At 33.6% G+C, this 14033-nt stretch overlaps 1 long non-coding RNA gene across 1 annotated transcript; it reads left to right on the plus strand.

The window, feature by feature from the left end:
- The first annotated feature begins 201 nt into the window (after positions 1-201).
- Positions 202-13121, plus strand: LOC132712809 (uncharacterized). Its single transcript, XR_009623359.1, has 2 exons — positions 202-3740; positions 11162-13121. It is a non-coding gene; the product is annotated as an uncharacterized LOC132712809 (long non-coding RNA).
- Positions 13122-14033: the final 912 nt, after the last annotated feature.

Below are 14033 nucleotides of genomic sequence, written 5' to 3' on the forward strand. Positions count from 1 at the left end.
GATATGATATCTTCTTGTACCTGGGTGAATAAAAGATCTGTTCTGTTCTGTTCTAAAAGATATTTCTATTTTATTATATCAAAATATTTATTGAAGGTGACAAAAAATAATCAATTTAGCAATTATAGTAGATATCAAGGCAAGCTAAATGTAATTTTCACACCTTTGCAGATCATATGTTTCACCCATTAATCAAGCAAATTACTCTCATCAGTTTGGTGTATGTTTACACCTGCAAGATGTGCGATTATTTGTTATTTTGAATGTAGGTGTGACATTTGACATAATCTGTTCGGATCTGAGAGGTTAATTTTAGAATAAAATAAAAACAAAAAATGAAAAAATTGTGCGGAGTTTGGAATAGAAAGGTTCCGGATCCGAAAGGTTTTTTATTATTGAAAATAGAACGAATAAAATCGGGACCGATCACTTCCTTTGGATAAGAAAGGATTCTGGAATAGAAGGGTTCAGATTAGCAAGGCTCCACTGTAATTCATTTGGTATGGAATTTTTTTTTAAATAATTAATAGTGAAATGCAAAAAGAAATTGTGGTTGTTATATATAATGGTGTAAACAATTTAGATTTACTGGTATGTCTTTTTGCACAAAAGTGTCCATTAAAGACATTTGTAGATGTATGACTCACATTCAGTGATAGTTCTAGTTTGATTGAGGATATCAATTTGTCTGTTTTTGTAAGAGATTCAATATCATATCATGTTGAACAAATCAGTTATCTTTTATATCTCATTAAACCTCTTTGACCCATGAGAAGTTATCTTTAAGAGTAATATCTATGCTTTTATATTTTAACAGTGACTGGCTTTTAAAAGACTAACATATACTCCTAATACAACAGAATAAATGTGCTCAGAAATTAGCAAGATTTTGTGATAATTGTTAAAGGCAGCTGATATTGTGTGTTTTGTTTAAGAAGAATGTGTTAATTTGTTATCATTTTTCATGTGCTCTAGATTTTGTCAGTTTTGAATATCTTTTCATAGTTTATATAACCAAATCATTTGTGATGTGTAATTGATTTTTTTTCTCTTAAAATTTTTATCATTTGTGTTTTTGTATTTTTGAGTCACCTTGACCTTGAAAAGGAGACATATAGGGGTTACTTTTGTCAGCGGTGTCGGCGTCCCCTAAAGTTTGTCCGGAGCATAACTCAGTCACTATAAGTTGGATTGACTTCAAACTTGGTATGCATGCTTCTTTCAATAACCCGAAGTGCAGTGCACAAGGACCGGTACTCTGCACTTCTTATGAGTTATTGCCCTTTGTTAGTTTTCATACTTTAATTTTGTTCGGGCTATTTCTCTTCAACTATAAAAGCTATGGACTTGAAACTTTATAGGATGATAGATCTCATTAAGAAGAAGTGCAGTGCACAAGAACCGGTAATCTGCACTTCCTTATTTTTATGCCCCCGCCATGTAATGGCCGGGGCATATAGTGTTACCCTGTTCCGTCCTTCCGTCATTCCGTCCTTCCGTCATTCTGTCATTCCGTCATCATCAGTTTCCGTTCATTATCTCCCCAACGGTACAACACATTCAACTTAAATTTGACATATGGATATGTCATGAGAAAATACAGGTCAAGTTCGAATTTGGTCATGGTTCGATGATTTTTGGCAGAGTTGTGCCCCTTTTACTTTGAAAATAATATGAAATTTTCAGTTTCCGTTCATTATCTCCCAAACGGTATAACACATTCAACTCAAATTTGACATATGGATATGTCATGAGAAAATACAGGTCAAGTTCGAATTTGGTCATGGTTCGATGATTTTTGGCAGAGTTATGCCCCTTTTACTTTGAAAATAATATGAAATTTTCCGTTTCCGTTCATTATCTCCCCAACGGTACAACACATTCAAACCAAATTTGACATATGGATATGTCATGAGAAAATACAGGTCAAGTTCGAATTTGGTCATGGTTCGATGATTTTTGGCAGAGTTATGCCCCTTTTACTTTGAAAATAATATGAAATTTTCAGTTTCCGTTCATTATCTCCCCAACGGTACAACACATTCAACTCAAACTTGACATATGGATATGTCATGAGAAAATACATGTCAAGTTCGAATTTGGTCATGGTTCGATGATTTTTGGCAAAGTTATGCCCCTTTTACTTTAAAATAATATGAAATTTTCAGTTTCCGTTCATTATCTCCCCAACGGTACAACACATTCAACTCAAATTTGACATATGGATATGTCATGAGAAAATACAGGTAAAGTTCGAATTTGGTCATGGTTCGATGATTTTTGGCAGAGTTATGCCCCTTTTACTTTGTAAATAATATGAAATTTTCAGTTTCCGTTCATTATCTCCCCAACAGTACAACACATTCAACTCAAATTTGACATATGGATATGTTTCTGGAATGCCCAGGCCAATTTCGAATTTGGTCATGGTTCAATGATTTTTGGCAGAGTAATGCCCCTTTCACTTTGAAAATAATATGAAATTTACAGTTTCTGTTCATTATCTACCCAACAGTGTTACATATTCAACTCAAATTTGACATATGGATATGTCAAAGGAATGGGCAGGTCAAGTTGGAATTTGGTCATGGTTCGATGATTTTTTGGCAGAGTTATGTCCCTTTCACTTTGAAAATAATATAAATACGTCTTAGGAATAAGCAGTTTAAGTTTGAATTTGGTCATGGTTTAATGATTTTGGACAACCTTATCTTTCTTGAATATTGGAAAAATTTTGAACTTTTTGTTTCAGCACTCATACTTTTGTGGAAATGTATGTATAGCCATTATTTTGGCTACAAATATGAAATATGCTATTTTCAAAAGGTTAAGACTGAATAATTTCAGTGCCTTGAATATTGTATGAAAATGGTTTGTGTTAACACTGAAAAGTTTAAAGGGCTTTGAACTTAAAATGAAAACAATAATTTGTGCAAACAAATTTGGAACTAAATATTATAACATCTGAAATTTTGGCTGCATGCGGGGGCATCCGTGGCATGATGACACATTTCTAGTTGAGTTTTTGCCCTTTGTTAATTTTCATACTTTATTTTTGTCCAGGCCATTTCTCCTAATGTATAAAAGCCATGGACTTGAAACTTCATAGGATGACAGATCTCATTGAGAAGAAGTGCAGTGCACAAGAACCGATATTCTGCATTTCTTATTTTTTGAGTTTTGCCCTTTGTTAATTTTCATACTTTATTTTTGTCCAGGCCATTTCTCCTAATGTATAAAAGCTATGGACTTGAATTTTCACAGGATAATAGATCTCATTAAGAAGAAGTGCAGTGCACAAGAACTGGTACTCTGCATTTCTTATTTTTTTTTAGTTATTGCCCTTTATTAATTTTCATACTTTATTTTTGTCCAGGTCATTTCTCCTAAAGTATAAAAGCTATGGACATGAAACTTCATAGGATGACAGATCTCATTGAGAAGAAGTGCAGTGCACAAGAACCGATATTCTGCATTTCTTATTTTTTGAGTTTTGCCCTTTGTTAATTTTCATACTTTATTTTTGTCCAGGCCATTTCTCCTAATTTATAAAAGCCATGGACTTGAAACTTCATAGGATGACAGATCTCATTAAGAAAAAGTGAAGTGTACAAGAACCGGTACTCTACATTTCTTTTTTTTTAGTAATTACCCTTTAATAATTTTCATACTTTATTTTTGTCCAGGCCATTTCTCATAAATTATAAAAGCTATGGACATGAAACTTCATAGGATGATAGGTCTGCTGCTCTGCACTTCTTATTTTTTGAGTTATTGCCCTTTGTTAATTTTCATATTCTGTCCTGGCCATTTCTCCTAAACTATATTGTTCACAAGGCGACACATCCTACTTGCGGAGTTCTAGTTTATTAAAGAATATTGTTTGTAAATAAAGAGGTGTATAGTGACTGAAGATTTTTGTGAACACTGATTGCTTATATGCAATTGATTTCTTTTGATCTCTTAAGTGTGTTTTAGAAATTCTTGAAACTGTTTTTGTTCATTGTTGTTTTTATTTTCGAACAGTTTCTGATTTCTGTTGTTAATGTATAAGCATAATTTTTTATTCAGTTCAAGGTATTACACAAATTTTTCTGTATGATAAATGAAATACATTAAGTAGTTGTTAATGTCTATATTTACTCTTGATTTTAAATGTTTAATAACTCCTTTACAAGACAGCTATCATGTACTAGTATATTAATCCTTTCTGTAACTATGCTCTTGTTTTAGGGATATCAGATAATCTCAGTGAGACTGTGTTTGGTACATGAGTCAAATATTGGGATCAGCTGTACAATGAGTGCTTTTTTGCTTAGGCTGACAGTAACTCACCATTGCTTGACGGATTTAATGATAACATAGCACATTAGTCAACCTCAATGAGACTTTGTGTCAAGCACAAAAGCAAGTACCTGGCTCAATGGCAAGGTCAAACTTGCAGTAACTTTTGCATGGAATGTGTGATTCTCAATCAGATTAAAAATCTTGGCACAAATGTCAACTTTAGTGAAACAGTATGTTTCATGCATGAATCATAATTTTAGCTTGATGGTCAAGGTCACACTTTAGGGTCAAAGGTCACATGTAGTGAAATTTTGTTAATCTCACCTGCAGCTGCTGAATTAATTGCAAGATTCTTTAATAACTTGGCATAGTGCCAATGTTACAGTTGTGTTGTCACTTACAGGAACCGGATAACATTTTCAGATAAATTTTGAGCTTAATACATAGTTCAAAAACATTTAGTCGTTACAATAATTTTCTGCCTTTTTAACTTCTGAACACAATTATAAAGCATCATGGAAAGGAAACATATTAGTATTTCTCAAAGGTTTAAGGTTAATTTTCAGATTTTTGTTTAGACTTGAAATCAAAAATCATGTGGACCCCATAATGCTTAAACAATAGCTATTGTATCTGATGTGCTGCATTTTTGTGTAATTTCTTCAGAGAAGTGGCATCATACAGGGACCACTTCTCCATCGTAGTCTGTCATTCTTTTCAGGAATATTCAGTACCTAGTCTAGTTGTGCATATCAGCGGCATTTTTCAGTTTAATTATTTTTTGTCAGAGTTACGGCCCATTTTGTCCCTCACCTTTTAGAAGAAAAAAAAGGGGATATTGAAATAGGCTTTGTCTGTCTGTCTGTCCATCACATTTTCATGTCTGGTCCATAACTATGTCATTAATCAAAGGAATTTAAAATAACTTGGCACAAATGTTTGTCATAATAAGACAATGTTTCATGTTTAACAACCAGACACCTACCTCTAGGATCAAAGTCAAAGGTCAACATTGTCTATTTGAGGGTGTATGTCCTGTCCGATCTATAACTTTCTTATCCATGAAGGGATTTTGAAAGTACTTGGCACAAATGTTCACAATAATAAGACAATGTGTAATGTGCAAAAATCAGTCGCCTACCTTTAAGGTCAAGGTCACAGTTGGAGGTCAAAGCTTAACATAGTCTGTTACAGGGTATAATTTTTGTCCTGTCCATAACTTCTTTATAGATTAAGGGATTTTGAAGTTTTTGACACAAATGTTCACAATAATAAGACGATTTTTCATGTGTTAAAACCATTTGCCTACCACCAAGGTCAATGTCACAGTTGGAGGTCAAAGATTAACATTGTCTGTTATAGGATATTTTGTTTCCAGTGCATAACTTTCTCATCCATCAACGGATTTTGAAAGTACTTGGCATAAATGTTGATGACAATAAGACGATGTGTCATGCACATCACCCAGACTCTTTTCTCCAAGGTCAAGGCCACACTTACAGGTCAAAGCTTAATATGATCTTTTTATGCCCCCGAAGGGAGGCACATTAAAATCGCACCATCTGTCCGTCCATCTGTCCGTCTGTGCGCCCCCTTTTCATTTGTGTCAGGACTGTAACTTTGTCAAACATTGAGGGATTTTGAAATAACTTGGCACAAATGTCTACCACATCAAGACGATGTGTCACGTCCAAGAACCACATCCCTACCTCAAAGGTCAAGGTCACACTATCATTTTGAAGTTTCACATTATCGCAATTAGAGTAAATAGGTACACAATAATGTGTCCGGACTGTAACTTTGTCATGCATCAAATAATTTTAGAATAACTAGGCACAAATGTCTACTACATAAAGAGGATGTGTGGCGTCCAAGAATTATGTCCCTAACTCAAAGATCAAGGTCACAATATCATTTTGAAGTTTCACATTATCACAATTAGAATTAGTAGGTACACACAATCGTTTCTGGGTTGTAACCTTGTCATGCATAGAAGGATTTTAGAGTAACTTGGCATAAATGTCTACCTCATAGAGACAATGTGTCGCGTCCAATAATCACGTCCCTACCTCGAAGGTAAAGCTTCACTTTATAGGTACACACATTTGTGTCTGGATTGTAATTATGTCATGCATGGAAGAATTTTAGAATAAATTTGCATAAATGTCTACCACATAAAGAGGATGTGTCGTGTCCAATAATCATGTCCTTTCATCAAAGGTCAAGGTCACACTACCATTTTGAAGTTATCACAATTAGAGTTTATAGGTACAGACAGTCGTGTCAGGACTGTAACTTTGTCATGCATCGAAGGATTTTAAAATAACTAGGCATAAATGTCTACCACATCAAGACGACATCTCGCAACAAAGACCCATGTCCTTACCTTCAAGGTCACACTTATAGTTTGAAGGTACTCATTCTCTCAAGTAGAGTTTGCAGATACCCATTCATGTCCGGACTGTAACTTTGTCATGCATGAAAGGATTTTAAAATAACTTGGCACAAATGTCTACCACATGCGGCTTAGGCTCATGTCCGTCTGTCTGTGTGTCCCCATTTACACAACAATCATGTCCAGACTGTAACTGTGTCATGCATTGAGAGATTTTGAAATAACTTGGCACAGATGTCTATCTCATAACAACATTCTGTCGTGTCCAGGAACCACGACCCTCCTTCAAAGGTCAAGGTCACACTTATATTTTGAAGGTTCACCCTATCACAATTAGAGATTACAGGTACAATAATACAAAGAACAATATTAAGCAATTATTTACTTTTATTCTCTTTTCTTTTCATGATACCTGCATGCTTAAGAAACCTTTTCGGGGCATTTGTCACTTGGGTGACAGCTCTTGTATAGGGTATATTTTGTGTGCAGTCCATAATTTTTTTATTGTTCAAAGGATTTTGAAATTACTTGGCACAAATGTTCACAATAACAACCAGATTCCTACCTTCAATGTCAAGGTCACAATTGAGTGCCAAAGCTTAACATGGTATGTTCTAGGGTATATTTTGTGTGCAGTATATAACTTTTTAATCAATCAAGGGATTTTGAAATAACTTGGCACAAATGTTAACAATAATAAAACAACATGTTATGCGCAACACCTAGACCCCTACCTCAAAGGTCGAGGTGACACTTGGAGGTCAAAGCCTAAAATAGTCTACTACAGGATATGCTGCTAAGTCAGGCCCATGCAAATAAAATGTCATTGGTGAATTGCCCACATACCTTGATTGATGACTGGGCATGAAATATAGGATGTAACAGACCATATTCTGTATTGATTTTGTATTTGCCTCATTTTGTTGCTTTGAAATAGTGATAACAAGTATACAAATGTATTTCTGTTGTCACATACACAGGAGTTATTTCATTATATTTCTTGAATGAATTTATTGTTACTGGCATGTGCAGATCTAGCACTGATTAAAATTTTGCACTGAAAGTCAAGATCCATACCACAATAAAATAGCACAATTTTGTGTTTCATGTAAAATTTCCTTAGGTGGAGGACGTTGGTAAGTCTGTTACAAATTCTTGTGTTCTTTACTTTTTTAAAAGAAGATGTATTGTTACAGGCATTTCAGCGTTGACATTGCTATTGCTGTCCAAAACTTTAACCTTGATCCTTACTATTTAAGTTCTTGGTGTATTGTCTTCTTACTTGGCAACAACAACCCTTGGGACAAGACCTTCAAGTAGACCAGAATAAACTTGACCTTTATTCATAAATGACCTTGGCCTTCAAGGTAAAATATCTTAATTTGCTTAATTTTTGCTATAAGTGACTATATTTTAAATGAATTGTCTTCAAACTTGAACTTAACAGTCTCTTAGGCTAACCAGACAGACTTGACCTTTACTCATAAACGACCTTGAACTTGAAGATCAAATTATTGAAATTTTTAAAAAATATTTGCTGTAACTGGCTATAACTTGGTTATTTATAAATGGATTGACTTCATATTAAGACACAACATTCTAAAGGATAACATCTTTATGTATATTAAACCCAAACTGACCTTGGTTCATTTATGACCTTGAAGGTTAAATTATTGAATTTTCACTGATTATTTTCATTGATTATTGCTATAATTGACCATAACTTGGCAATTAATGAATGGATTATCTTCTGAACAAATCAACCTTTTGGACAAGGCCTTTTAAAAGGTTGAATTGATTTTGACATTGACTTTTAAATGACCTTGACTGTGAAGGTCAAATTATTTAATTTTAGTTAAATTGTCATAAATTTGTTATGTTAGGATTTGATTGATACTTGGACAAAACAAGACTTTTGGCCAGACAAACATATTGAATAATTAAGGTATGACCTTGACCTTTAATTGACCTTTACCATCAAGGTCAAATTTATGAAATTCTCTGGTATTTTAGCTCACCAGAACCGAAGGTTCAGGGTGAGCTAGTATAAGTATCAATGGGGGATACTCTGGCGTCTATCGTCAGTTGTCATGCGTCAACAATCATCTTCTCTGAAACTACTGGGTAGATTTACCTCAAATTTGGTTTGTAGCATCCTTGTGACTTTTAAATTTGCTCATGCCATTTCAATTGGCCCCTTTTAGGGGTCATCAGAGCTAAAGTAGAAAAACCTTTAAACATCTTCTACTCCTAAATTAAATGATGGATTATCACCAAAATTTGTCTGTAGCATTCTAGGTAGTTTTGTATCAAATTGGCTAAAAATAGAAAAACCTTTAAACATCTTTTTCTACTGAACTAATTAAACTTTGTCAGTAGCATTCTTAGGTGGTCTTTTATCAAGTTTGCTCATATTAATTTGATAAAAGGGGCCGCTAAAGCTAAAAATAGAAAAACCTTTTAACATCATCTCCTACTGAAATAATAGATGGATGATCACCAAACTTTTAACTGTAGCATTCTTGGGTAGTCTTTTATCAAGTTTGCTCATAATATTTTGATTTGCCCCTTTGAGGGGCCGCTGAAGCTAAAAATAAAAAAACCTTTAAAAGTCTGCTTCTACAGAACTAATTGATGGATGATCACCAAATTTTGTCAAGCATTCTTAGGTAGTCTTTTATCAAGTTTGCTCATATTAATTTGATTGGCCCCTTTAAGGGGCCACTAAAGCCAAAAAATCGAAAGGCTTGAATATCATCTTCTACTAAAATAATTGATGGATAATCACCAAACTTTGTCTGTAGCATTCTTAGGTAGTCTTATCTAGTTTGCTCATATAAATTTGATTAGCCCCTTTTAGGGGCCACTAAAGCTGAAAATAGAATAACCTTTGAACATCATCTCCTACTGAAATAATTGATGGATGATCACCAACTTTGTCTGTAGCATTCGTAGGTTTTTTGTCAAGTTTGCTCATATTAATTTGATTGGCTTCTTTTAGGGGCCGCTTAAGCTAAAAATAAAAAACTTTCAATGTATGCTTCTACAGAACTAATTGATGGATGGTCACCAAACTTTGTCTGTAGCATTCTTAGTTTGTCTTTTATCTTTTACTGAAAAAAGTTATTATTTAGTTAAATGAATTTTTAAATGAATTAACTTTATATTTAGAGACAACATCTTTTAGGTCAGAACCTTCATGTCAACCAAACTAAAATTGACCTTGACTCATCACCTTGATGGTCAAATTATTGAATTTTCACTCATAATTGCTATAACTAATTGAAACTTAATAAGTAATCAATACTTGGACAATACAACCTTATGGACAAGATCTTCGCAAAAATTGAATAAACCTTGACCCTTAAAAGACCTTGAACATCAAGGTCAAATTATTGAATTTTGGTTAAATTGTCATAATTTTGTTATGTTCAGATTTGATTCATACTTGGACAAACAGGACTTGTGAATAATTTAGATGTGACCTTGTTCTTTAATTTACCTTGACCATCAAGGTCATTTATTTTTTTCCTTGAGCTTTTGAACCATGTTTTTTAAGTTTAATTAAACTTTGATATCAGCTGACCTAGTTTTTGACAAAACGGCCTACTTTCTTGTCCTTTGAAGCACAGTAATGAAATTTGGGCCATGTGCACAGTTTAAGATGTAAAATTGAATTTTGATATCAACTGACCTAGATTTTGATGAATTGACCTTTTTTGTCCTTTGATGTACATGTAGCTATGAAATTTGGACCATCTACACAGTTTCAGATGTAATATTGAACTTTGATCAGCTGATCTAGATAACTTGAAGAAGTGACCTACTTTCTTGTCCTTTTACCTATATCGATGAAATTTTGACCATTTATACAGTTTCAGATGTTAAATTGTACTTTGATCAGCTGACAGAGAAAAGTTGAAGAAGTGACCTTCTTTCTTGTCCTTTGATTTACAGCTATGAAATTTGGATCATGTGCACAGTTTCAGATGTAAAATTGAACTTGATCAGCTGACCTAGATAACAAATTATTGAATTTTGGTTAAATTGTAATAGTTTTGTTATTTATGATTATATTTGATTTATACTTGGACATACTAAACAAACGTACTGAATAATTTAGATGTGACCTTGACATTCAATTGACCTTAACTTATAAGGAGAAATTAATGGAATTCTCCTTTTTGTGTCGCCTTGAAAAAGGGTTACTTTTGTCGTCGGTGTCGTCGTCGGTGTGGACGTCGGCGTCCCCTAAAGCTTGTCCGGAGCATAAGTCAGTCTTTATTTGTCGGATTGACTTCAAACTTGGTATGCATGCTTCTCATAATGACCCGAAGTGCAGTGCACAAGAACCGGTCCTCTGCACTTCTTATTTTTTGAGTTATTGCCCTTTGTTTATTTTCATACTTTATTTTTGGCCGGGCCATTTCTCCTCATAAATTATAAAAGCTTTAGACTTGAAACTTAATAGGATGATAGGTCTTATTGATAAGAAGTGCAGTGCACAGAAACTGCTGATCTGCATTTCTTATTTTTTGAGTTATTGCCCTTTGTTAATTTTCATACTTTATTTTTGTCCAGACCATATCTCATAAATTATAAAAGCTTTAGACGATGATAGATCTTATTGATAAGAAGTGCAGTGCACAGAAACTGCTGATCTGCATTTCTTATTTTTTGAGTTATTGCCCTTTGTGTTGATTTTCAAATTTCATTTTTGTCCTGGCCATTTCTCTTAAACTATATTGTTCACAAGGCGACACATCCGACTTGCGGAGTTCTAGTTTTCTGTAATTTGCTAAAAGTTTGTTATTTATGAATGGATGACACAACATCTTTTAGGTCAGGACCTGATGTATATCAAACTCAAATTGCCCTTCATTCATGTATGACTGATGTTGAAGGTCAAATCATTGATTTTTCACTGATTATATCTATAATTGGCAGTAACTTGGTAATTAATCAGTGAATTATTTTCATACTTGGACAAGACCTTCTAAAATGTTGATTCTTGGACAAGACCTTCTAAAAGGTTGAAATGTTCTTGGCCTTGAGCTTTAAATGACCTTGACCATCAAGGTAAAAGTATTGAAATTTGGTTAAGTTTTGAATTTTGATACAGGTGGCAAAGGTGGCAAAACTGTATGAAAAAGTCTTATTTTTGTAATTAACATAACCAAAATTAAAAAACAATACATTTTTAAAATGAAATTTATTTAATCCAAAAAGGAAATTGTTTTATAAGTCCAATTTTTGGCAGGGTTGCACAGGTGCAAATCCAAGTTATAGTATAGTGAATGGCGGGTGACGGGCAAATGGGGACAACATTTTTGTAACAGTTTTCTCAGCATCTACTTAACACAAACTCTCGATATTTGGTATACAGCATGAACACATTGTCTCATACTGTGGGTTTCGATTTCAGGTCTGTGGCTCATCCACTTCATGTTTGCCAACTTAGTTAAATTTTTTATATTAATGGTCAATGGTAGAAAATTTCATAACATCACAGCCTCATGAATTTTGGTATACAAATGCAACCAGGTCATTTCTGTCTTTGACCCATTTTTTTCTGCATTCAATTTTTTATCATTGCAATATGTTGAAGGCAATTTTTTTTTCATACCTTTAAATTTACTTCTTGGTGTGTGTTGCCCCTCCTCAGTGAAGCTCCTTTTGCATTTGATAATTAAAAAAAGTCAGGTTTGGCCCATTTTTGTGGTGGCTTGTTCTAGAAATAAAAGCTGTTTGTGAGTAAGTTGGGGGTATTTATCACATTCAGTGATAGTTATAGTTTAGTGTTTGTTTTGTTATATTTAAAGATCGGTCTACAATGGGCATATTTTCTAATTCTGAAAAAAAAAAAAAAACAATAGAGATATCATTTGGATATTCTTATTTCAATATTTCTTGAAAAAAAAGTTTCTAAGTGATTTATAATATGATTAATAATATTTTGTTCTAGAACAATTCATTAGTTATGTAAGATCGATCATGTATCTTACTCTTACCAAGAATATCCATGTATAATTCTTGCATGGTTTCTTGTCACATATGATATTAAAGACTATCAAAAACTATCAATTATTTATAGTAGTACAGACCTTCCATTATGGACCACTTTAATATCATAGTTTATAATTGCATGTAATATCTGTGTAATGTATGTATGTATGTGTATGCATATTGTGATAACACAAACCATGTTATTGTCTATAAAGTTAAAAGAAGTTTTTATGTAAGAATATGTGCAATACTGGAACACTGTTTTTATTGCTGATTTTTGTCTTTTCTATATATTTTAAGATGATACATATTTTATGTTATTAAAACATTTCCAGTGAGAATAATGTAATGTTTTTCTTTATCATATGAAGTTCATTAGAAATAGAAATTGTACTTTGTATGTAAATATTTTATAAAATGCTATTGATTATTATTATGTTGTTGTTGTTTTTTAGCTCACCTGTCACAAAGTGACAGGGTGAGCTTACGTGATCGCTTTTCGTCCCGTGTCCGGCCCTAAAACTTTTACTTTAAATGACATCTCCTCATAAACCACTAAGCCAATTTCATCCTTTGGTGGTCACCTTTGAAAATTGTTCAAAGAATTTATTTCCATGCGTTGCGATGGCAACCGAAAGAAAAAAACTTTAAATATGTTCTTTTAAAAAACCCAAAGAGCTAGAGCTTAGATATTTGAAACATCTTCTAGTGAGTGTCTACCAAGTTTGTTCAAATAAAAGCCCTGGGGTCAAAATTTGCCCCGCCCCAGGGGGTCATTGATTTTCCCCATATGCATATAGTAAAAATTTAAAAAATCTTCTTGTAAAGAACCCAAAGAGCTAGAGCTAAGATATTTAGCATGAAACATCTTCTTATAGGTGTCTACCAAGTTTGTTCAAATAAAAGCCCTGGGGTCAAATTTGGTCCCGCCCCAGGAGGTCATTAATTTTCCCTATATGCATATAATAAAAACTAAAAAAATCCTCTTTTAAAGAACTCAAAGAGCTAGAGCTAAGATATTTAGCATGAAACATGTTCTAATGGGTGTCTACCAAGTTTGTTCAAATTAGAGCCCCGCTTCGGGGACCTATATACAGGTTATCAACTTCATGGCCCTCTTGTTTCAGCTCACCTGAGCTAGCTCAGGGTGAGCTTTTTTTATCGTTAAATGTCCGTCGTCCGTCCACATTTGTTCGTTAACACTCTAGCGGTCACATTTTTGCCTCAATTGTCATCAAACGTGGTCAGGATGCTTGTCTAGGTAATTGCTCGGATGAGTTCGAACATGGGTCATCTCGGATGAAAAACTAGGTCACAGGAGCTTAAAATAGAAAAATCATGTTAA

Source organism: Ruditapes philippinarum, unplaced genomic scaffold, assembly GCF_026571515.1.
Source record: "Ruditapes philippinarum isolate M1 unplaced genomic scaffold, ASM2657151v2 ctg106_1_1_1_1, whole genome shotgun sequence".
In the NCBI taxonomy this organism is placed as follows: domain Eukaryota; kingdom Metazoa; phylum Mollusca; class Bivalvia; order Venerida; family Veneridae; genus Ruditapes; species Ruditapes philippinarum.